Source organism: Carassius auratus, chromosome 45, assembly GCF_003368295.1.
Source record: "Carassius auratus strain Wakin chromosome 45, ASM336829v1, whole genome shotgun sequence".
In the NCBI taxonomy this organism is placed as follows: Eukaryota; Metazoa; Chordata; class Actinopteri; order Cypriniformes; family Cyprinidae; genus Carassius; species Carassius auratus.
This window is the reverse complement of record NC_039287.1, coordinates 250,763-273,179: the sequence shown is the minus strand read 5'-3', so window position 1 is coordinate 273,179 and position 22,417 is coordinate 250,763. Positions and strand designations below refer to the sequence as shown.

General features: G+C 36.3%; 1 protein-coding gene across 2 annotated transcripts in view; it reads left to right on the top strand.

Annotated features, from left to right (window-relative positions):
- Positions 1–12,438: 12,438 nt before the first annotated feature.
- Positions 12,439–22,417, top strand: part of LOC113062778 (transcription regulator protein BACH2-like) — a 77,630-nt gene continuing 67,651 nt past the window's right edge. For both annotated transcript variants that reach the window (XM_026232746.1, XM_026232745.1), the window contains exon 1: positions 12,439–12,756. The gene's annotated coding sequence lies outside the window, so the exon portion shown is untranslated. The remainder of the gene's footprint in view (positions 12,757–22,417) is intronic.

Here is a 22,417-nt window from a genome sequence, read left to right as displayed (position 1 = left end):
TCAAACTGATAAGAGTAGAGTGACAGAACTGCGATTTCTGGTAATAAGGAGTCAATAAATGCATTTATTTTATATGTTTATACAACACACTGACATATGTATGTAGCATGAGTATGTAGTTACAGCGATGTTGTTTTTAAAATATCAAATCGGGTAATATTTGAGGATTAGTGTTCAATTACCGTTATTTTAAAAACGTATTTCAGGCTAACGTTAAGTTTTATAAACACGGGTTGCTGTTGCCTTTTTACGTTACATATTGTCCATTTTTTCACTGATCTAATGTTAACTCATGTCATATTGATGACTTTCAGGTAGTACAGAGACAGGCTGGTGACAGGTGATTTTCAGCTCGCACCGCACTATGGGTCAATTAACTGTTAGCAGCAGTAATTAGCATGTTAAATAAATGTAAAATGAAGCTTACTGTTTATAATTCTTACAATTACATATAGTAATATAAATATGTATTATAAATAATATACCTATTATATCTAGTATAATTCTTACAATACTTATTCATGTACACAATATATTCAGGTTTAAAACAACTTAAGCATACTCGTATATAAACATGTACACTGCCATTCAAAAGTAATGATGCTGAAAATTCAGGTTGGCATCACAGGAGTAGATTCCATTTTAAAATAGAAAACAGTTATTTTAAATTGTAATTATACAATTAACTATTTACAGCAATTCATGAATACATTTCTAATAAATGTAATAGCATGACAAGCATTTTGTATGTGTCCTTTCTTTAATGTTGTCCTTGCATAGTCTCCACCGTGGTTTACTGTGCTGCATGGGGATGCTCCACTCAGTCAGAGAAAGGTGTGCGAATGTATGGCTTCCCCGCTGACATAGAGAGGAGAAAATAATGGTTGGCTCAAGTCAGCAGGAGCAATCTAAATCTAAATAAAAATTACAACAACAAAAAATTGTTAGGTAATTATACTTACATTTATTTGCACTTTTTTACATTGACAATGTTTTACTAGAAATAAGGAACAAGCAAAGCCTTGTAAAACCCAGGGAGCTGAGACTCATGGTGAGACATTGTAGGGAGTCATCAGTGTTACCTATAACTGTGCATTTAACCACCATGTGATATGTACTGTATGTGGGTAGACAAAAAAAAAGGTGTGTGTGGAAACTAAACTGAAGTCAGTATGCAGAGAAATTGCGGCAAAGCAATTTGTCATGACCAAAAAATTCAAGAGTAGGCTGAGACCAGATGCTATTCCCACAATCTTTGTACATCGTCCTGTGGTCAAAAAGAGGAGGGCCCTGCTCCACGATGCACCCCTAGACCTGTGAACATACAAGAAATGGCTACTGATTACAGCTATGATATTTCAGGTGATTCATATATAATAAGTACAAACTCATACTAGTTGAAAGAGACAAAAAAAAAAAATCAAACAATGCAAAGGCAGCACTAAGAAAAATAATGAAAATTCAGCTATCAAAAAAAAAAAGGTCCCTTCAGCTCTCCTGACCTGCATCCTCACTGATGCTCCATCACAGAACACTTCAGTGGCACCACTAATCCTCCACCCACCAGCACCCACAGAATGTTACAGTATGTTACTTTTATACACTAACAAGTTTTAGTATATAATACAGTATTATTATATAATATAGACAGGTAATAGTAAATGAATCACAATGACTAAAAACACTCCACCCATGTTTTTGCAAACTCAATTCACTCTAAATGTATATCAATAGGGTGCATTTTATTATTAAGGAATTTAATACGTGTAATAAGGAACAAACTTTTTAACCTAATTTTTACCACTTCCTCTCACAGCTGTATATTGAACTAACGTAATAGGCTATGTAACGTTAGCTAACCTTCCCCACCCTGCAAAAAAATGTTTATACTCCTTTTTTTCTAATTACAAACACGATGGATGAAACTGAATTATGAGAACAGATTTTACAATTATTAGGGTGTTCGTTACTAACTTTATTCAGCTCCAATCCTAGCCTAATCTGTTAGTTATCTGATAACAAACCTTAAATCTACTAATTTAATGAGTGATAATCTACTAGAAGGTTTTAATTTGCAATTTATTGTTATTAAGATGTACTGATAATATTCAATCTTATTATTTAAACGTCTTACCTGTTAAAAGTGCGTCGCGAACGGTTTGTTCTGCTGTATCTCTACGGCGCGGCATCGGTTTGCTGCTACTTCCGGGAACTATTTAGAGGCTCCACGAGCCGCCATTGCTGTAAAAAAAGCGTTCCATTGGAGTCAATGGAGTTGTCGCAACTCTCACTCTATATGGCTCTGGTGTAAACATACCTGGCAATAAAGCTCATTCTGATTCTGATTCTGATTCTGAAAAGCGTTGAATTTAATTCTCTATCTGTTGTATTTGCTCACCATTAGTCTAGAAGAGAAAGTTTGTTCATATTGCTTAGCAACTGACGGATGATCTGGAGGCTTAAGCACGGCCACTGAATGAAACTTTTGACAAGATTATCTTGTTTAAACACCCTAGATTATATTTTAATTTACTACATAACAAATATTTCGCTAATACACATATAAATATAGCCTACCGCTTTGTGGAAATTAATTATTTATTATCTCCATGCGCGATCGCGGTTGATTAAGTTATAATCAAACAGCACTTTGTCAGTTGGCATTTCATGATTAAACATTAGATTAAATTTAGATCATAAAATGCCAACTGACAAGTGCTGTTTAACTTTATATAGTCTCGGGAAAAAAAGTTCGTTCATATTGCTCAGCACCTGACTGGGTTGATGATCAGGAAGCCTCAAGCAATGCCACTGAATGAAACTTTTGACAAGATTATCTTGTTTAAACACACTAGATTATATTATCATTTACTACATAACAATTATTTCGCTAATACACATATACATATACCGCTTTGTGGAAATTAATTATTTATTATCTCCATGCGCGATCGCGGTTGATTAAATTATAGTCAAACAGCACTTTGTCAGTTGGCATTTCATAATCTAACGTTAGATTGAATCTAGATCATAAAATGCCAACTGACAAGTGCTGTTTAATTTTATATAGTCTCGGGATAAAAGTTCGTTCATATTGCTCAGCACCTGACTGGGTTGATGATCAGGAAGCCTCATGCACGGCCACTGCATAAAATTTTTGAAGGAAGCAGGCTTACAGGGCAGAATGCTGAAAGACTCTGTTTTCTACACTAAAACCTAGTTCTGCTTAACTGGGAGTATTAAGTTACACTACTAAATAGCTATGCACTCCTAAATAGCCCTCCCGCCCCCACCAATATGTTAGAATCATTTTTGTGCTTTATTTTTTTACCCGTTTTTATTTTTTTACCTCATCAAAGCTTTTATTTTAAAACAAAGACACTTGCACTTGCACAGTGCACTTAAATTTTTTGGACTCAGACCCCTCTATTTATTTGTGTATAAATATAAAGTTTTTTTTGTATGCAAGGAAGGAGTGATTGTTATAAATAAAATGTTTTTTTTTCAGCTCATTTGTGTTGTAATAATTGTCAGAAACAGAAGTATAACAGTAAATAAATATCGGTTCTGCATATCGGTTATCGGGTACATAAACATGCAAATAATCGGTATCGGTATCGGTTATAAAAAATCAATATCGGTCGATCACTAGTATTTAGTATTATATCCATGCATATATTTAAGCAAGGTAAAGACGCAGGATTCTAGTGTTGATCTAAATTAATTCTATGTGTACATAATCACATTATACCAGCAACTGGGTTTTAGAATACATCTTTCATTAGAGCAGTCATGCTAAGAATGGCAGGATATTCCTTAAGAGAAATTGCATTTAATGCCTGTAAATATACAAATTCTAAATGAAAGATAAATTAATAATTAAAAAAATATTTTCTCCATTATTTATATACAGGTCCTTCTCAAAAAATTAGCATATTGTGAAAAAGTTCATTATTTTCCATAATGTAATGATAAAAATTAAACTTTCATATATTTTAGATTCATTGCACAACAACTGAAATATTTGTCTTTTATTGTTTTAATACTGATGATTTTGGTATACAGCTCCTGAAAACCCAAAATCCCTAAAATGTTATCACTATTGTATATTCAGAGTGCCCTGCAGTTACTTAGGACATTATTTATAGAAAAGGAAGCACCAGTGGAAGTTATATCTTGGAATCAACACTTAGCCATTGATTGGGTTAACCTTGGAATATTCCTTTAATGTTTTGACGATGTAATACTTATTTCAACCAGAAGAGAGAGATAGAGCTTACGCCATTCATTGCTCTTCATCCGCAAACCATTCCTGTCTCAAACAAAGGAATCTGGTGTGATGCTGATCAAACACACACAACTGACACTGACAAACACTACATACATCAAGTATTTCTTCAGAAATTACTGAACCATAATTTCTTGAGGTAAAAATAAAGTAGTAAATAAACGGAATCATTAGCAAAAGAAGTAATAGCCAGTATCTTCAGATAAATGAACTTGAGGGAGGTGGTATGTATTACAGCCAAGAATAACAAGTATTGTGCAAATCAGGTTCAAATTTTACCTGCGCTGTACAGTTGCATATGCTTGAGGTTGGAGCGAATTGAATCAAACTCATTCAATCTACATGATGTAATTCTGTCTCTTTGGTGAGGTATTGTGTTGTGGCTTCTCTGGGCAGTGTTTAGTGTTCAGGAGGTTGAGAAAGGGACTGAGGGTATTGTTTAGGGGCCATCGGATGAGATGCTGTCATCCTGGCCTTTTGTTTTTTGTTGTTCAGAGTGATGGCGAGAAATGAGAAACAGATTATGGGGGGTTTAGGGTGACCGGAGGAACCCTGGGCTTCAATGAGGTCATCAGGAACAGTTAGTTATACATTACAGAAACTGCAGGGCAGTCGTGACATTTCTGTATCTCTGTGTGCCGGGTTACAGTTTGTGAAGCAATTGTGAGTTAGAAGCTGATGCAATAAAATCATACAAGTTGTTCATACCAATGTGAAGCATTCCCCAGATAGCAAAGCATTTATTTATTTTTTATCTTGCACACTATCACCAGTATTCCTTGGAAATACTTGTCATTTTCAATGCATCAACATTCTCTTTTGTTGTTGTTGGTGGTGAGAAAGTTTCTCTGAAATTTGTATTAGATCTCTCTCATCCTCTCTCTCTCTCTCCCGCTCTCCCTGTAACCATGGTAACTGCCTGGAAATAGGCTAGGAATGGTAGAGGTGGTTGCAGTTTTTAGTAATGGCCAGAATTTGGGTCACAATATCTGTATATCAGTCTATAAATTCCACAGTGTTCCAGATAACTTCTTTCATTAATCAGAATGATTCCCTGGCCAGCACTTTTCAAATGTGGCTACAGGCGATTCTTCGCATGCTTGTGAGCACAGATCCTCTGAGACCCTTCAGAGGAGACAAAGAGAGCTCGGCTCACTGCTGTTGGTGCACCAGTCTCAGGTCTTTGATTCGCTTGTTTTCCTCTAGCATCTAAAGGATGGAGAGAATAAAAATGAGCTTCTGGTACATAATGTGAATAGTTTGTCCCTGAAATAAATTGGTAAATGGTTTATGTATGCTGATTCAATGCTTTAGATCTTTTAAAGAGAGACATGTTCCCTCTCACTCAAATCTGCACTTTTTATTTTAACAGTGCCATTTTCACACATTGCATTTGTTGAAACTGTGAGTCCCTGTTGTTGATTTGAGGGAGCCTGTGGCTTACAAACCATAATGAGCAGGTTTTCACTTCATCATTTACATCTTCCCTGTTTCTTCAAGTGAAAGACAACGAATATATGAACATTTAAGAATATATCTGACTCTGTGCTTTGCCTTCAGCTTGTCACTTTGTATTGAATAACTTCCATTTTAGAAACAATATTGTTCTTCACTGAAAATAGTTCCAAATGAAGTCAAATCAAATGAACCTCCGTGCACATCCGAGATTAGATGGTAGTGGAAATTTCTTTCCTGAATGAGTCAGGAAATGAATCAATTGGCTGTTATTCAAATGACTCATTCTTAAAATGAAGTAGTGATTCAATGACTCGCTCATAAAGGAAGTCATTTGTTGGACACTGTACTATCCTTGTGTAGCAACACAGCTGATGCTGGTAGGTTAAGTGATAGTACAACATGGTGGATGTGATACGTCTGAATTTCAGCCATATTCATACTTTTTAACAGTTGTGAAAGAAGTTCAAATTCAAATGTAGTACCTGCTGAGACAATATATGATTTTAGACGCACTGTCATTTGTTTTTCATTCTTGAATGAATAGGTTCTTGAATGATTCAATGACTCGTTCATAGTTCAAATGTTATTGAACGAATTGGCTGGGTAATTGATTAACTTATAAAGCCCGTCGGTTGTTCAATTTCTTAATAAATCTGTGTTTGAAAGAATCGGTTGAGATAATAGTTAAATGGAAAAAAAGACTTGTTTCATACCCAAAAGAATCAGTATTGTTTATCATTATAAAACAATTGGGTTGACTGAATAATTAAAATGACTGACTCATGAAGACAGCCACTTGTTGCCATCGTCTGACATAAAAACCTGCAAAAATCCCCTCCGCTGATGAAATGCTCAAACACAGACGGCCGCAGTGATGCAAACAGTGAAAAGTCCCAGTTCTGCTGGACTCTTGCTCATCAGATTAGAGAAGCAGATGACTACGTGACTATGCTCAATAGTATATACACAAGAATTCAAGATAATCATGGCTTTTTATTCTTAAAAACCTTCGGTTCAGCCGAGGAAAACGAATCGAGACAAAGAATAGAAATAATTGAATGATAATGTGACCGTGAGAGAGACGGAGAGTCAAACCACAACCAGCTATTTTTGTGATCGCCTGTGTGATTGGGTGACACGGAGTGGGTGGAAAGGTAATGGTTTTGAGCATGTGGAGTGATGAACATCTCCCTGCACAGCACAGGAGCTTCCGACTCTCAGCTTCAAAACTGATGAGTCATCTCGCGCACCGTTTGTTCGGATTCAGTCAGACATGTCCCAGAGAGTGAACTGTAACTGCTCACCTACAGAAATCTAATTAGACAGTCTGGATGTACAGGATTTCATCCGTTTAATCCAGCTAACCGGCTGAATACACACAGCCTCTAGTATACAGTGAAGAGCAGACCACATGGAGGGAGATGATAGCCTGAGTGCATAACTGGATCCCGTTTACGTAGTCTTATCATCTTCAGGCATTATGAGCAAACAGGATGTTAATTTAGCATTTATAGAGTCTCAAGGGCCTCTAACATTTTTTTTAAAGGGAGCAGATTTGCTTTGGAAGAAGCTTTGATATTTTTAATTTACGATTGAGTGTACAATCCGTAATTGGCAACACCTTTGAACAGCAACGCTCTCTCATGCCTCTGTGGTGAGGTGTTTTCAAGCTTTGTTTTCAACGTCAGTATTAATTCCTGTGGTTCTTCGTGTGCTAACTCATCAGTTATAGACATTTAGTGTTTTTAGACATAGATGTGCTTGCACTTAGGTGAGCTTTCAGAGCAAAGGTAGCTCTGTTTACAGATTCTCATTTTATAAACCGCACAAAGGATTTGCTTCAGTGGCCAGCCTGTAGAACATAGTTTCTGTCTCTGCACTTAATAACGGTGTAAGAAGTTGTTTAATGTGTACAAATGGATTAGATTTATTGTTATGCTGATCTTGTGCATTTATAGAATGCCCATACGTCTATTTTAAACAAGTGCATGTATTTTGAAAGTATCATCCTGAAGATAATTGTGATATTAAGATTCAAAGGGATTTTTCTCCTGATTCATCACTGATAAATCTGGTACAAATGTCATTTCCTTTTTCCTCTCTTTTGACATAAACTCAATCACTATGGTAAACAGGGCAGTAAACACTGGTTTGCTTTCAGTACAAGAAGCGGCTGATCAAGAAATGCAGGGTTTCTACTGCCAAGAACAAAACTATTAGTTTGGCTCTGGTTTGAATTCTAAAACAACCTTTAATCACCCCCACACACACACACACACGCGTATATACATGCATAAACACCCGCACTTGGCCTCAGCTGACAAGTGTCCCATATAACAGCCTGTCAAATATGCAAGTTCTGTCTTTTATCTGAATGTCTAAAGATATTCTGCAGAGTAACAACTTTTTGTCCAAGATTTGAAGGAGAGGTCCTACAAAAGTGGAAGATTAGTTCAACCAGATATGAAGGATCTATCATCATTCACTTACCCTCATGTCGTTCCAAACCTGTTTGACATGCTTTCTTCTGAATGGGGACTGAGGCATTCAGGCACAAAAATATGATTTTTGAAAACGAATAGATATCTATTAAAAAATAGTTTTCTGTATTTGAAATAAAGATGATAAATAGGTGGAAAATGGAAATAAAATACTACTAAAATATATAAGCCTAAATATAAATATTAAAATAAACTAGCATGTGACAAAAGCACATAAAAATTACAATTAAAATTTGAATTAAAACAAAGTATAAACAAATGCAAATTCAATAATTACTATAGTATGTGTATAAATAGAACTGAAATACTTTTTTAGATTTGTGTTAAACTCAAGGCTGTGTATGTGTGTGTATATATATATATATATATATATATATATATATATATATATATATATATATATATATATATATATATATATATATATATATATATATATATATATGCATGCTAGTTCTCTCATGAACATGCCATTAACAAGGTTATAGGTTAAGGCTCATGAACAAGCCAATAAGGAGGTTATTTATTAGCTACAGCCTCAGTTCTCTTTGAAAATAGTGGCCAAAGTATTCTTCAAAAATCTCTCTTTGTGCTGCACAGAAGTAGGACTAAGTCATATGGGTTGTTGTGAACGATAATTTTTTTTAAACAAGCATTTACCTTAATATGTTATATGTAATATGTTAATAATGTTATGAATATGTCTATTATTAGTAGTAGTAGTATTAGTATTACTATTATTATTACAAAGCAAGAACAATCTTTTTGGCCTATCTTCTATTTTTGTAATGTGTGCAATTCTTTATATGAGTGAGAGTATGAGTGAAAGTGTACCGTCCTGTGTGCGCAGAGGTGTGCAGTGTTCTCAGGGGGGAAGTGTTACCTGTCCTTTAGGTAACCTGAGCTGTTGTTAGTATCTGTGTGGTGTCTGTGTTGTGAATGGCGGTTAGCCTGATCCCTGAGGCTCTGCTGGGGAAGCAGCAATTGACGTAATCAAAGCATTTGACTTGAAATTCAATGTTGGCTGGCCTCTGAGGATACGGCTGAGTTTACGTCTTTGTGCCTCTGTCGGGGCTTGCCTCGCACCTTAGCGATCCAGTATGTGGATGTCATTTGGCACCGTGTTGCACTGCAGTAACCGCAAAGTCAATTAATCTCCTCTGAAATGAGTCATCAAGTGTGGCCGACTGTTGTGTATTCGGCTGGTTCAAGGGGGCCTGTTTTGATTTGACACCAGTCCTTACTGTTATGACTCATACCTTTCGGCAGCTGGCGGGATTTGACATGTCGTCTGATATTGCGTTGTGCTTCGCTGAACTTTTGGGGCAATTTTCATGCAGCTGTACCGCAATTTTCATATTTTTCTAGAGTTTCTGATCATCTTTTGCAAGGTAACTTTTAAAAATAACGTTAAAGGAACACTCATTTTCGAACTCCCAGAGTTAAACAGTTGAGTTTTACTGTTTTCGAATCCATTTAGCCGATCTCTGGGTCTGGTGGTAGCACTTTTAGCTTAGTTCAGCATTGAATCTGATTAGACCATTAGCATAGACCAAAGAGTTTCAATATATTTTTCTTATTTGAAACTTGACTTCTGTAGTTTCATGTAGTTTTGTGTACTAAGACCGACAGCAAATGAAACAGCATCTTTAGCATGCTGTCCTTTTGAACTTACTGCTCATCAAAGAATCCTCTAACAACAATGCATCATATAAATATTAAGCAACAACTGTTTTCAACATTAATAATAATAAATATTTTTTGAGCACCAAATCAGCATACTGGAATGATTTCTGAAGGATCATGTGACACTGAAGACTGGAGTAATGGCTGCTCAAAATTTAGCTTTACCATCACAAGAATAAATTACAGTTTTAAAATATATTCAAACAGAAAACCGCTATTTTAAATTGTATATGTACATGCATGTATGAATATATACCTTCTACCCTATGCATACATATACATGTTAGTACTTGTCCACTGTCTTGGTGGAGGAGGTTCAGAGAAATTCATTCTGCAAGCGCTCCATTTGAGCCTTAAATATGACAATGTGTTGAAGTGGTAATTGCAGAGGGAAGTTTCAGAGCTTTTTGTTTGTTTAAGCTGCAGTGGGGCCACTTTCTCTCACTTTAGGTTAGTTCATAAAATAAAAGGTCCCATCCAAAATGCAAAGTCTACATTGTATCTTGCTTGTTCTCCCTATATCTACCTGTCTGTTTGTCCGATAGAATGGTGGTGGGAATCAGAAGTCTCATGACTTTGATGATCTGCCTTAAATCAATCAGTAACTCAATCTCAATCCGACGGTGCGGGGGGCCCCTGGGAGAAGACCACAGGGAAAGGTCAGCAAGTGCAGGAATGCCACTTGAACTCCTTGGCTTTTCATATGGGGACATTGAGTCCTTGTGAATGTTTCTTGTGCAACAGTCAGCACCATAAATGACTGTTCTAATCCTTCAGACAACTAAGAATATTCTATATGCATATAAGCTGAAACAGTGTGAGAGATTTTTCTAATTATTTTGCATGTGAATCACTATAATAATTGTAATATTCTTTAAAGCTCTCTATGTTGTTCTCATAGTGTAAAGAAAAGGGTAACTTGATAATTAGGCTAAGTACACATATTTCATAGCCAGAAGAAGCAATATTTGTTTTTTGTTTTTTTAATGCATTTCTATTTCTTTTTTTAAATTCCTCTTTATACGACTCAACTGGACTGTTTCTTGTATACACTTAATCCAACATTGAGACAGGGAGCCCTGAATTATAAAATAAGAAAACAAATTAAATGTCTGTGGCTGCTAAATAATTCATGATTACATGCATGTTCCCTCGGGGAAGGATTCTACACTATAAATGAGAATATTTCTCAAGCTCTCTGGTGCAAAATATGCTGAAATTAGGAGCTGATCCCCGGGTAGACTGCATACACAGTCATCTCTCTTTAGGTGCAAGTACTTGGTTGCTTACAATAATTAATATAGCCTATTGTTGTCGTTATTGCATTAAAAGTGATTGTTATATTATGGGGGGGGGGGTGGGGGCTGTGTTTTTTTTTTTTTTTTGGCAGTTTTGTGCAGTATGTTGGTTTTGAACACCTATAGTTCAAAACCCCCAGACTAAAATGTTAGCATTTTCATATTTGTATACAAATATATAAATGCAGTATAACCACACTGGCATAGATGAATTCGATAGTGAACTATATAATGAAGGAAGATTTGACTGAAAGGTTGAACATTCACAGGACAAGTGCATTTTTAATGCATGACAGTGCAAGTCACATTTGCTTTATTTTACAAATGTACTGATAATAATATTTGTTGGCCAAAATATGTATTTAATGCTTTCACATTTTTGTAAGTTATCTTTTAAGTTATTTTAGATGCACAAATGGTTCATTTTTTTCTTCTTTTTTATAATCAAAAGTTGTCAGTGTGTTTGCTGAAATCATTTTTGTTTCAATAACGGTGGAAATTTTCAGTTTATTTTTTTGTAGCCAATACTTTAAGCTATATGCCGATATATGAATTAATATTAATAATAAAAAACCTACACTGATAAATATTCACACGTAAAATCTGCTACTTTTTAAAAATTAAAAAGAAGTATTCAAATTGACATTTTCTGAATAAACGAATTTGATATTTCAAATTTTAAATAAAGCTTAATAAAAAGATACTGATTCAAATGATTACTAATTCAAACTAATATATTTCTCATTTTAGGTTTATTTTTCAGTGCAATCACAGCATAGTAGGCTATATAGAATTTGTCTTTATATAATTATTTTTTTAAATACTAGTAATAACAAATACAAATTAAAATATTTTTGAGTGAACTAATTTAATATTACAAAGAGTGAATTTACAGCATAGTAGATAACGATGTAATGTTCGTAATGAACAGGTCAGTAGCCCGCACATCCACACGTTTCAAACGTCCAGTTAGTTTCAATTTGTATGTATCGTCCTTTAAAGTTTTTCAAGACGTGATCTGAGTCCTCGTCTAGGATCAGCCTGTACTCGTGAAACTGGCTTCGGAACACACATCGACTGTCCCCGCCACTCTAATTCGCGAATCGCGGCTGCGCACATATTTGGAGTAAGGTACCTTGCCGCTGGAGGCAGCAACGCAATGCGCAGCGCGCGCTATGTTGTGAATGAGGGATGGGATGACGTCAGTGCGCGAATGTCAACAATGTAGCGATTGAGAGTAGGCGTTTCATTCGAGTGTAACAAACAGAGGAGACGGAGCCGCACGCTGTAGAGATCACCACACACATTTATATACATTCACACATTTTTATAAACACTTTTACAACCATAAACGTGCTTTTTTCCTCCTAAAGGAAAATATTGAAAGAGTGCACCGCAAAACGTGATCTCCCTGCAACCCGGGGGCTTTAGGAGTCTGCAAGGAAGTCATCATGTGAAAAAACATATATATATTTGCTAACCGGACAAAAGGGCTGTATCACAAGGAAAAAAAGCTAGGCTGAAGGTGAGTTGCATGATAATATTTTTGCTCGATGCGTCCTGTGCGTTACATGTGATTCGTCTGTCGCAAATGGAAACGGAGCGCCAAACTTGTGTTTTTGAGTGGGCTATTTCACATTCACAGCTACCAGGTTCTTGGGAGGATTTGTGTCACAAAATATTGGCAAATATCACAGAAGGGGAAAAACTCGACCGCATGCTACTTGGGTTTTCTTCAGCTGAAAACACACTCCTTTTAAACGTAAGGTTACCACATCCTGTTGTGCAGCAGTGACAATAGTTTGAGTGTGTTTGCTAGTAGTGGGATGCACTGCGATCCCGGGGGGAGGAGGGGTCAGGCATGGCTTGTTTTCGCTTAAAGAAAAGAAGTTGTCACTCGGCCTTGACCGATCATAACAACGACAGAGACCCCCGGTGTAGATTCCCGCCTCCCTTTCTTCCTATTGAATGGATACGTTGAGAAATAAAGCGGGTTTCGGTTGTTTAATAATTATCGCAACGGTTTTTTTATTAACATTATTATTATTATTATTTGCCGTAATGATTACCCAGTTCATATATTGTATACAAATTTGCACGAGGGTTTAATCTAGCGTGCATGGTGCTGCATATCAGCTCATTGCAGTTTCAAAGCTCAATCAGATAAAAATACACGGCTGTCGGAAAATGTGCTTACTGCAGTGGGTTGTAAAAATGGGAAGCAAGCTGTCTTTGTTTTGCGCAGCACATCTCTGATGTAAACCACAGCCAATGCATTACACACTCTGATTAATCCGCATAAAATCAGCAGAATATTTGCTGTGTAAGGGACGGCGAGCCTTATTTGGTTCAGCAGCCAATGCAAACATCTCGACTACCATTTAAAGGAACGAGGGAAGGCTGGATCACCGGTCTTCATAAAGCAACCGATGAACTTCCTTCATGCAGGTGTTTCGCATTAAGTTCCGCGTTGAATAATGCGACTAATTTAACGGACACCAGCAGAGGTGGATGTAATAAGCGCGGGCGCGAGCGTTCGGGAATGTGGTGTCATACTTCTCTTTCTGCTGCTGCATGACGCTGAAGCGCACTTTTTTTTTTCTTTTCTTTTTTTGGTGCAGGAGTTTATGTGGTTATAAGTTGTTATGAACGAGTTAGTGGTTTTATTTCCCAAATTTAAGTCACCAATTCCCGCTTATGCTTTAATAAAGACAATACGAATGTAGATTTATGTTGTAGCCTATATGTAGCTAGATATAGATATGGTTTGTGCTGAGAATCCTGGACTATAATAAATATATATATGTACATAGGCTAAACATATTTCAGTCACTTCAATTAACGAATTAATTCCGGTTATTCAGAGTGAGTTGACAGGCGTCTGAATGAATCAATGTTATGAGGGCATTTGAAATGAGGTGATGCAGCAGTTTGAGCTGCGCGTGCATTCCTTTGTTTGCGACGCTACTGAACCATCCAGGATATTTTTCCTTTGCCCCAGATAGGCTACATGACGGACTGAAATGTTGATGACTTTGTTGTATATTTTTGCATCAATTTCGAATTTGCTATACATTTCCTATCGCCCTAATAGCCTATTAATAGGATCGCTCTTTTTAACACTTGTCCCTTATGAAACTGTTTACACTTGCCCATTCCCCTTTCTATGCGTTCAATGTAGACTGTAGTAAAACCATAGCTAGCAAAACCTACGTTATTGTCTCATTTTAACTGAGTGTGCTTTTATGTTTGTAAATTGATTTGAATAGATATAGAAACACGTGCATAATCTCGTGTTGCAGATTTGACGCCATGTTTTTTTTATATATATACAGTCTCATGCGTTCAAGCTCAACACTGTCCCTCCCCTGATGGAGATCAAAGATATCCATTTTGCATCAGCAGATGTCGTAAAGTGATCGTTATTTAAAATAGTGTACATTCTTTAATCACTTTGTTTGACACACACAATTTCAAATTGTTAACTTTCTTCTTTTCGTTAAACACAAACGATGTAGTAAGGTAGAATGACAGCCTCAGTTACCATTCACTACGTTGCATCTTTTTTGCATCATACAGTGAAAGTGCATGTTGACTGGCTCTCATTGTGCCTAAAATCTTCTTTTGTGTCCAACAGAAGGAGGACCTATGGGTTTTTGCATGTAAATGATGCAAACATAAGCTTAACAAGCCTAACTTTAGTAGCTGTAAAAAATATTTTTGTTGCACTATAGGTCTGGGTTTAAGGGAAATTAACCTGAAGTGTATGCTGATCAGTCCATAAGAAACATATTTGAATAAGTAAAAAAAAAGTGTCTTCTTCATTCTTTTAGATGCCATGGACCTCTAAATTAGCTTATCCCTTTTGCAAAACTGAATTAGCAACTGAATATATTTCAATGAAAAAAAAAAAAATTGTACTGTGAACAATTTATATTATAAAAATATGGGAAAATAATGTGTGAAAAATAAATTACATTATTACATGCATTATATTATTACATTGCATTATGTTTTTTTTCTATTCATTGTAATACTGTACTGTCAGACGTATTATTTATTCAAATAGATTTAATGTATTTTAACACATTTTTAATTGTTTAAATTAAATTTGAATTTAAACATTTTTATTTATTTTATGATTTTACTTCATTAGTAGTAGTATTTATGTTAGTATACATTAGTATTTATTTATTCAGTTTAATCTTATTTATTTTTACATTATATACAGTTTTTCATGGACCCCCAAACACTCTTATGACAGACCCCGGACCCTAATTTGAAAACCCCTATTACCATACATAATAGAGATGAACATTTTGAACAGATGTACATTTTCTTATATATAGAAAGTGAGTGCAAAAAAGCCCCAATTCTTATGATTTTTATTCTATATTTTCGAAAATTGTCTACATATACTCTATTGAAGATCACATAACCATTTAACAGCAGTTTTTTTGTCCAAGCGTTCTCATTTTGATGATTCATCAACTGACAGGAATTAAGAATAATTTTTCTTTGGAGCCTATCCCATTGTTGTTGATTGTTTTGGATGGCATTGAGTAACTAGAGTAGGAAAATATACCAGTATTTCACATCAACCTCATTAATGCCTAATGATTGATATTGGATTAAGTAGATTTTAAACTCTCATGCATCATAGTACTGGAACAGCAGTGTTCTGGTACATTTAAGATTTTACAAGTTTTAGCATTTTTTCTCTCCCGCCTGTTTAAATAAGCTCACCAGGAAAGCTCTTCACAGAGAATAAGAGCCTTGGGTATGAAAACATGTTCCCATAGCCGTCCCACGTCAGCACTAAGGCATGTTTGACTGAGTTCCAACCTCTGAGAGGGAAAAAAAGGAAAAGAGAAAGATTGAGAGAGAGCAAGCTGAGCCATTTAAGTTCAGACAGGGCTTTTTTTCTGTTCTCACATGGCATTTTGGGTGGCAGTGAGTGACTGGCATCACATGGGTTTTTGTGCCAAGGCAAATCTCACTGGCTGTTGCCACAGGCCAAATCTTGATTGGATTGTTTTGTTCTGGGATTTTTGGGATTGCCTGCTTGTGTTGTTACCTTAGTCAGATTCTAAATCAGTTCATCGGGGTAAAACTGTCTCATTTGAAAGGTTCTTAAAAGGTGTTAAAATGCAACAACAACAACAACAAATACATAAAAATGATTGACAGTCCGGTCCACATCTGGCCTGAATTGAGCTCCAGTTAAAAACAACACGCGCAAACGAGCAGGAAGTTTATGGGTGGAATAGTGGAAGCGTTCAACTCGATGGAAGCCCATAAAAACCACACCAGGAATTCCGTAACAGTCAACAGTCTCTCCGGCCCACAGCAGCGTGCGGAAAGAGAATTCCACTCGGAGCGCTGAATTAACACAATTACTGTCACGTTCGGATCATTGCTTTTTAAACTCCTTCTTTGTGGGAGTTCTGTTTTAAGCTGAATCGAGGGATTTATGTGTGTGGTTATTAATGGATGACGTGTGTCTGTCGGATTTTCGGTGCTTCCTCCTGGCGGCGTCAGCTCTGAGCGAGCAGTAAACACACAGCACAGCTGCTGTTTTGATACTGTCAGCCTCTCTCGCACATAGTTAACCTCTCCCCTTCTGCTCTCTTTCTCATTGATCCTTTTCTCAATGTACACTAGAGTTCAAAAGTATAAGGTTAGCTGGGTCAGTAAGGTAAATTCATTTTTGTAAATTTTTCAAATTAATCACTGAGGATCATTGTGAGCATAAGAGTCGAGATAACTTATACCATATGTACTTACATGAAAACTTATATGTATGGTGTTTGATCAGATATATTATTGATATAAGTTGTTCTGACTGAGACTCAAATAAAGGTCTTTTAGGACCACTAGTGATAATTGTCATAATCAGTGTTGCTTAATTATTTCATTTTAAATCCAAGTCATTATGAATCGTTTCCTAATTTAATATTGTGGATGTGTAGGACTTTAGAAGCAGTCGTAGTGTTAGCCAAACTATGTCAAGAGAAAAATGGAAACTAGCTGTACCTGTTTGATTAACAATGAGGGGCGAAATGCAGTTTCATGTATCTTCTTTTTTTAGATCAAGCCGATAAGTGTCATAGTTTTCTCAGCTTTCGCTCTTTTTTTAATTACGGAGCACATCATCTGAGTCATTTGTTATTTTTTCCTGTTTCTGTAGCAGGTATTTACCGCAAAGTTGTTTGCCATTGTGAAACTATTCTGTTTCAATTTACAAGTTTCAAGTTTGGTTTAACCATTTGAGCGTGTTGCCCTGCAGGTTTTAGAGTATGCTTGTGTATAAGGCTATATGCACATGCTTGCAGTACATGTACATGTTTGATATTATTTCTGATGATTGTTTTCCACCATACTGGCCAGAGCTTCCACATAAAATTATTTGTATCTAAAAAAAAAACACAAAAAAAAACAACAACAACAAAAAACAAGTTCTAGTATAAAATGCTGTGGAAGAAATCATGCATTTAGATGTCCAGTTGAGTCACACCTTCAGCATATTATTTGCTTTAAAATGAATGTCTGTCATCGTCTACCCATCCTTATGAATGACAAGCTCATGATTGTTTCATGAACCCAAAGTTCAAAAGAACAGCATTTATTTGTTATAGACATTTAGTAACATTATAAATGTCTAAACAGTCACTTTTGATCAATTTAAAGAATTATTTAACTTTCAGAATAAACATTTCATGATAATATATTCATCCTCATGCAGTCCAAGATGTTCATGTTCATGCCGTGTTCATGTCGCAAAGACATTCCAGGATTTTTCTCCATATAATGGACTTAAATGGTGGCCAACAGGTTGAAGGTCCAAAATGCAGGGAATAGGTGACTCATCTAGTAAAATGATCGTTCATTTTCTTAACAAAATAAAAACATATATACTTTTTAACCACAAATGCTCATCTTGCACTAGCTCGATGCGCATCCGCAAATTCTTATCTAGTGAAACGATCATTAATTTTCTTAACAAAATAAAAACGTATATACTTTTTAACTACAAATTCTTTTTAGTTAGGGTTAGGGTTGGGTGAAAAACTCCATCTCATTTTGCCCTCCTATTTCAAAATAATCTGACATTGATGTTTTACCTTTTTTTGTAAAGGGCGTTTGGCTTTCTTTACTCGTTTGCTTTGTAAAAACTGGGTTGGTGCTTCCGCCTACCTCACATGGGACCTTTTTAATGTAAATATGTAATGCTTGAAGTCAAGATAGTGCAAGACGAGCATTTTTGGTTATTTGTGGTTAAAAAGTATATACATTTTTACTTTTTTTAAGAAAATGACACTTTCATTGGCTGGGATCGTGTAGAGCCCTTTGAAGCTGCACTGAAACTGTAATTTGGACCTTCAGCCTGTTGTTCCCCATTGAGGCCCATTATATAGAGAAATATCCTGGAATGTTTTCCTCAACCTTCATTTCTTTGAAACTGAAGAAAGAAAGACGTGAACATATTGGATGACATGGGGCTAAGTAAACTATCAGGAAATTGTTATTGTGGAAGTGAACTAATAATTTAATGCATCCTTGCTGAATAAAATAATTCATTTCTTTCCGCCCATGTAAGTCTAAAGCTAAGTGCATCTCCTCTTGGAGATTTGTGTGTTTGTGGGGTGTGTGTGTGTGTGTGTTTGTTCTGCGGTTATATTTGGATCTGTCATCCCTGTCAGAATATTCATGCCTGCAGCTGCTGAGTCACATGTGCATTGCAACTGGAGAGCCCTGGAGAACGGCAGACCACTATCACGCTGTTTTTCCATCTTTCAGACTTCTTTGGTTAATTTCACTGGGCTTTGCATGCTCATTCATGTAACTGTTCTTTACTCTGCAGACGCTCGTTCATTCTCACGCTTTCCATATGCCAAACATCTCCCTCCTCTGCTCTGCGTTCCCCTTAGAGTGGGAGTTTAAGCCAATAGAAAGTTTAGATCAAAGTGAGGCTGACTCATTCTGTCCTCAACATACATCTCATACTGTTCTGACTGTGGAAACGGTTAGGTCCGACAGGTGTCTCACCACCATTAGAGCTGTTAGGTCCAACTGGTAGCCCTCAAAGATTCCCATTCATAGGAAGTGTATATGTATAGTCTGAAAGACACTGCAGCTGACAATGGAAACAAGTCTGTATCTATCGCATCATATGTCTTAATAGTAGGTGAAGAGAGAAATTTACCCACCAAATTTTGACCACAGCCTACACAAAGTGTGACACCATGTCTGGCTAAAATAAATGTTGTTAAAGAGTTGAGTCTAATGTGTCGGGGGCCTTTTTTTTTTTTTTTTTTTTTTTTTTGGTTAAACTCTTAATTATCTCTACTGTCTCTATGGTCTGTGGATGTAAATCCCGAAAGATGCAACTGTTACAATGAAACGTACATTTAATAAATTAAACATTGTTTTACATGACAGTTATTTGTAATTTTAGAGATTTTGACTATGACAATTTATATTCATTTAAACATTTTTAATCTATATTATATTTTCTGTTTAAATGCACACCATCTGCAAGATTTTTTAAAGGTTTTGAAAGAAGTCTCTTATGCTCATCAATGCTGCATTTATTTGGTCATAAATACAATAAAAACAGTAATATTGTGAAAAAAAGTTATATATATTTTTTTATATTTATAAAATTATATAAGAAATCTATTCCTGTGATGCAAAGGTGAATTTTGTGTTGCTTAAATCATTTGCTTTTTCCCAAAATAAGTTTGTAAGATTTGTATTCTTCATCAGTTTGTTCATTAATAATATTAAGTTAATTAAAAGTATCCTTTTCTTTCAAAAAAATCTTACTGACCCCAAAATTTTGAATGATTGCATATTTAATTTTTTTTTTTTTTTTTACTATATATTTAACATTGCAGGGTATTCTAAATGAATAGAATTTGTCTTGAAAAGTGAACTTCTACAGAAATCCCCTGGCCAGTATGCAGGGCACAGTGTACATTAGTAGGCACCATGGGAATTGAAAACAGCTTGTGCAGTGTCACTGGCTCTCAGTTTGCATTTCTCCCTCTCTTTTTCACACTCTTAACTGTTCCAGCATTATTTATGCGCTGATGTGCTGCTGTCTGCAGAAATCTCCAGGCCACCTTATCAATGCTTGACTGCTCCAAAGCCTTAAGCTCCGAGTTCTTCAGTGCTTCTCTTCCCAGAAATGACAAACAGGCAATCAGTGACCTGAGTGAAGCAGGCAGGAGTCTCTTAACTGCCTGCAAAACAGCCACTCCAAGTGCTGCAGTGAATGTGGGCCAGGCACAGCCTCAGGATGTTACACAGACACACAATCTTATATACATTAGATACGTGGACAAACTGTCACACACACAGAAATCAAAATGGTTTCACACCACAATAGGGTTAAGGAAACCTGCGCGGGAGGGCAGGGGTGTCACTGGCCTGTGTCGGTACAGATGAGTCATATATGCAGTGTGCTGTGTCAATATTGATGCTCAGTCTAAATATAACCTACACACCATACCACAAAACTTACTAAAGCACATACACACACACACACCGCCCAGACTGGAAAATGTGTTTGTGTCTTTTTTTCTTTTTCCTTTTTCCCCCATCTGTCAGGATGACGCTGTTGAATGCTTCCCTGCATATTTTAGCATATATGAAAAATAGAGCTTTCCAGGGAATATGTTGCTATGAATGTTTCATGCCCTTACACATTTATGTGAATGGTTCAGAATTGGAGATTAATGCCCGACTGGATATGTGTGGCAGCTGAAGTCAGATTTATACAAGTGTCAGTGTTTTTTCTCCTCGCCATAAGTGCGTCATTGGATGCTCTGTCGAGGCTTATCCCAGGTGAACATACCACAGCTATGCTGTCAAAACCTCCGCTTCACACTCTTCATCAGAGGATTGTTGGATTGAAAAAACAAAAGAGACGCTTCCTGTACCTTGGCAGCTTCATTTTCAGATTCCTTAGAGTTGGAGCCAACCATAACTTGCAAAAAAAATGTGGATGTTTTGACCTCTCTCGCTCTGTCTCTCTCTCTCTCTCTTTCTTTTTCTTCATTACTCTATATTGGATTGCTGCATTGTACAGCAGTAATTTAAAACAATGTCGGCTTAGAGCCTGAATGAACTGTGTCTCAGGCATGCTTGATAATAAACTTTCTGCCAAGGTCAGTTTCTTTCCCCCTCTGACATTTTTTCCCGCTATTTTCTGGATGGAAACAAGTGACTTGAGTCCACAAGAGTGGAAGGTATTTAAAACAATCAGCGGATTCTTGGTAAGTGGGTGAGATCATTGTTTTAGAGAGAGACCGCAAGTTAAAAGAGATTGGGAGCGAGGGATGGAGGGCAGTGGGGGTGACCTCTGTGTGTCAAGTTGTTTTCCGTTTGCCAGAGAGACTCAGCAGGCAGAGTGCAGTCCGAGGGAATGCTGGATCTGGCAAAGGTCAGAATTTTATCCCGGATGGATTTATTTGCATTGCTTTGCACTTCAGAACGAATAACAAAACAGTCCCATTGTGTGCGTGGAAATTGTTGTACACCGAATTCTATTGGAAACATCTGTGGAGGAGGAATGCTTGTATGAATAATCATGAATAAATAATAATCCTTCGGCAGAGGTCAGCACAAACAAGTCAGCGGTATTTAACACTCTAGAGGAGTTTAACCTCTGGTTGGACAGCTTTCATCACTGGTTTGGGTTTTAATAAAATGTTCATTTCAAATTGTGTGTGTATGAAAACATAGAAATATTCTAAACAGATTTTTCTTGGCTTTACTACTTAACACTAGAAGTGGCAGACAGCTTTAATAGTTTAACAAAAACTGGGAACACCTGCACTGTAAGAAATGATTTTTCAAAGATGTGTATTTCACATTTTGATTCCATGTGTTACTCGCAATTTCTTTTTAATTGTTTGTGAAATCTACTAGTGATTTCTGATTTAAAATAGTCTCTACACCATAGTCTGTTTTCAATTTTAACACCCCAGGGGGGGAACTACAGTTTTATGTAGTGTGACACCGGCTCATTTGGGTTCTTTAGCTAAATGTATTATTGTATTTTTATTTATTTCAGACTAATGTGTGTTTTGGGGAGCTTATGAACCTAAATGATCCTTAAGCCTAAAGCAGAAACATTTGATCAAAAATTTACATTAACACACTTAGTTCAGTATCAT